The following is a 4107-nucleotide window of genomic DNA, read 5'->3' as shown; positions in this document are numbered from 1 at the left end:
TTGGGCGCGTCCCGCGTGAAAAACGTATTCTCCTACTACCTCCAAGTGAGAGAGGCCGACACGGTAGCCGTGATGGAAGAACTCATGGTTGCTGACCGTATAAATCGGGGCTTAGTACGCAGGTCTTGTATGTATGTGAGACTGCGAGAAGGCGAGGAATGGCTTAGGCCCACTGAGATCGCTAAGTGCTCCAAAAGTTCGAACAAGCGAAAGGGAAAGGGCGTGCATCAAATCAACAACTGTAGAAATGGGCAGAAGCCGGCGACACGAGTAGAGAAAGGGCTCTGAAGTGCCACTTATGTCACGGCTCAGGCCCTTCGCTAAAGAGTGCCCGAAGGCTAGTGATAAGGAGAACAACCCGCAGAAGGCTAACGAGCCAAAGCGGAAGGTCCAAAAGGTAATTTTAGCCCACGAGACGGAAATTGAAATACCCGATGGCGTCCTTAGCGCAAAGGTGAAGTCTCTGAAACACGACGGTGAAGGCACAAATAAACTGCAGTTAATTCCTGTACCATGTGCAGATGTATCCGCAGATGCGATTTTGGATACAGGGAGTGAGATAACTGTCATTCTGGAGAGTCTGCTTCCGCGAGGCTTAGTAGAGCCGTCTGGCACGGTAAGATTGGTGTCTCCCTTTGGTAAAGCTATCGAGGCGAGGCTAGCTACACTGCCGGTCGAATTAATTAGACCGCGAGTGGTGACGCAACCTCAGAGCGTCGACCTACTCTGCGCGTTACTAATGAGCTCGTCGAAGGCCAGATTGTTTGTTGACCGAGGAAGATTGGAAACTTTTGTTGAAGGCCAGCAGCTCTCTGGCACCCTGTCGAACCACCGCCGTGCCTGCTCATGAGGCAGAACAAGCAGTAGACAAACCAAAAGTAGTGGCCTGCAAACTTACCTTGGAAAAAAGACGTTTCCGGGGAAGATGCGCAAATTGATGAAGAAAGGGAGCGTCGTTAGGCCAAAGAGAAGAGTTCCGCAAAGTGCAGTTGGGTGACACTACGCTAAAAATGTTGGGATGATGCTCGTAGTGGGAAATCTGGCATGTTCATTTCAGACGGACTGTTATACCACTGCGACTCAATAGCAGGTACCCGAGTGAGTCAGCTGGTTGTCCCCAAAGATAAGCGCACTGAGGTGATGCACTTAGCTCGTGAGTCACTATGCGGGGGGCACCTAGGGCCAAAGAAAACAAGAGCTCGCATTAGGTATAACTTCTTTTGGCCGGGTATGGCGAAGGGGATTTAGAGCATTGTCGTTCGTGCCATGAATGTCAAATTCGTTCAGACAGGTGTCGAACGGAAAAGGTGCCTATAACACCGCTCACTAGACCAGAACCCCTTTCCAAGTTGTCAGTGTAGATGTGATCGGACACCTGGGCACACCGTCAGCGAGAGGACATAAGTACGCGCTGTGCTTAGTGGACCTTTGCACGAGGTGGCCAGAGGTGGTCCACTGCGCTCGTTGACAGCTAAGGCGACTTTTGATGCACTGATTGAGATCTTCAGTCGCACAGGCGTTCCGGAGATGATCTGCTCCGATCAAGGCACTAATTTTAAATCTCAGCTCACGCAAAAGATGCTGGAGAAATTAGGCTGCACGCCAAGATTCTCAACCCCAGAACACCCAGAGAGTAATGGAGTTGTAGAGAGGTGGAATCGAGTACAGAAAACATGTTGTATCATGTCATTCCGAGAGACTCCAAGAATTGGGACAAATTGATCCCAATGGTTTTATGGGCTTATCGGGAAGTTCCTCATGAGGTAACCGGAGTAGCTCCGTTTCGTCTATTGTATGGAAGGAATCCCACGGGACCGCTTCTAATACTGCAGAGGACGTGGACGGGAGAAATGCCGGTGCCCGCAACATGAGAGAAAACCCCGCCAAGTATTTACAGCAACTTAAGGAGCAGCTCCAGACTGCCGCTAATATTGCTGAGCTAACTAGTGCAACTCATCAGGAGAGTTACTCCAGTGCTTATAATCGCAGCACCAGGCTCAAAGCTTTCAACGTTGGCGACCAAGTTGTGTTTTTCGACAATGATCGGAATTGTAAGATGTCACCTAAATGGCTAGGCCCATTCACAGTGGTTGGACGTGAGCGCGAACATTCTTACCGTGTGGAAACATCTGAGGGGAAGGTGAAAAGTGTCCACACCAACAACATTCGACCTTACTATGCAAGGGTCAGTCATATTGGGGTCGTCTTCGATGAGGACCATGATTTGTGGGGAATGGGGAAGATGCCGAACAAGCGGGAATATAAACCAGCAACAGCATAGTATAAAGCGAGGACGAGACGTGCTAGCGAGCGACACATTGATGCAAACGGAGCGACGGCGGAAGTACAGGCGTGCGTCCAAAGACATTGCACACTCTTTGACGGCACCCCGGGTATAGCGAAGGTAGACGAACATGATGTAGAAAGAAGAAACGGGGCGACCAGCCAAAAAAGGTGTTTCCTTATCGGGTGCCGGAAAATATTAAAGAAGGAAGTCAGCCGGCAAGTTGAAAAGACTTTTGACTTGGAGTGACTACCCCACGGAGAGTGAGCTCGTACACCCGGTGGTATGCGTCGGAAAAAAAGATGGGATATAATCCGCATGTGTGTGGACGGCAGGGCGTTAAATGCCGTCACCAAAACGGATGGTCGCTATGATGAATCCTCAGGAATTGATTTTCCGAGTAGGTCGAGCGCAGCTCATTACGGTAGTGGACCTTAGGCGCGGGTACTGGCAGGTACCGATGGAAGAAAGAGTCAGAAATTCACCGCGTTTGTAACGCATGAGGGTCAGTACGCATGGAAAGTGATGCCTTTCGGGCTAAAAAATTCCGCGGCAACCTTTCAAAGAATGATAAATAAACTCTTGTCGCAACATCAAATGTATGCCACGGCATACCTTGATGATAGTGCTGTTTTTCTACCACTTGGCAGGAGCACTTAAGGCATTTCGACATTATTCTTAAGCTCTTAGATAAGGCGGGACTGAAAGCCAGTCCGAGAAGTGTCAGATTGCGCAATCCCACATACATTACCTGGGGCATATTGTCGGTTCAGGGACACATGCACCAGACCCTGAAAAATTGGCAGCGACTAAGAACCTGGTACCACCGCGCACCAAAAAGGAACTACGCAGCCTGTTAGGACTTTGCGGCTACTATCGCGAGTACGTCCGAGGATACGCAGAGGTGACGAGCCCGCTCACGCTGTTAACAAAGAAAGCGGTACCTAATAAGATACCCTGGCCGGAGGAAGCCCAGGCGGCATTTGAGATTCTCAAACAATCTTTGTGCGAGACCGTGGCGCTTAACACTCCGAAGCCATCTCAGCCCTACTGGCTCTTCACAGACGCATCAGCTACGGCGGCGGGAGCATGTTTGGCGCAAATGTCAGCCGAGGGGAAGAGAAGTCTATCGCCTTTGCAAGCCACCGCTTCTCACCGACCCAGATGCGTTGGTCGACTATTGAGAGGGAAGCATTCGCCATAATATGGGCCTTAAAGAAGTTTGACTACTGGCTTTTCGGCGCCATAGTAAACGTCGTTTCCGACCACAATCCGTTGTCGTACCTTACAACTTCGACTCCGCACGGGGCGAAATTGACAAGATGGGCGCTGGCTTTACAGCGATATCATGTGTCCGTACAACATCGGAAGGGCGTATGTAACGGTAATGCGGATGCGTTATCTAGGCTCCAGAATAGTTTATGGAAGCCATCAGAATAACAATGTCATGCGAACTGGGGGACGTGAATGTTCCTGCCCACTTGCTGCTGTATATTGTGGACTGTGTTCAATTCAAGAAACAGACATTATGTGATCATACTGCGTGAAACAGCAATGGTGTGCTTGATCGTTTAGCATGTACTTGTTTACGTTTCTTGTATTCTCCTATCTTGTTGTCTTGCAATTGTGTTTGGTGTTTGTGTAGACTGTTGTATGGTTACAAAGTCCAGCGACCTAATCGCGGCAGTGCTTTATCGTACCACTGAGCGTAAAACAGCCCAGCGTACTCTTTGGGCGGGACGTGTTAGGTTTTGCCGCTCATAAGTCGATCGTGCGGCGGGACGGCGCGGCACTGTACGTCGTACAAAGCTACTTTCTCGGCT

The sequence above is a fragment of the Rhipicephalus sanguineus genome, chromosome 1 (genome assembly GCF_013339695.2).
Source record: "Rhipicephalus sanguineus isolate Rsan-2018 chromosome 1, BIME_Rsan_1.4, whole genome shotgun sequence".
NCBI lineage: Eukaryota > Metazoa > Arthropoda > Arachnida > Ixodida > Ixodidae > Rhipicephalus > Rhipicephalus sanguineus.
The sequence above is the reverse complement of the archived record's forward strand: the minus strand, read 5'-3'. Positions refer to the sequence as shown.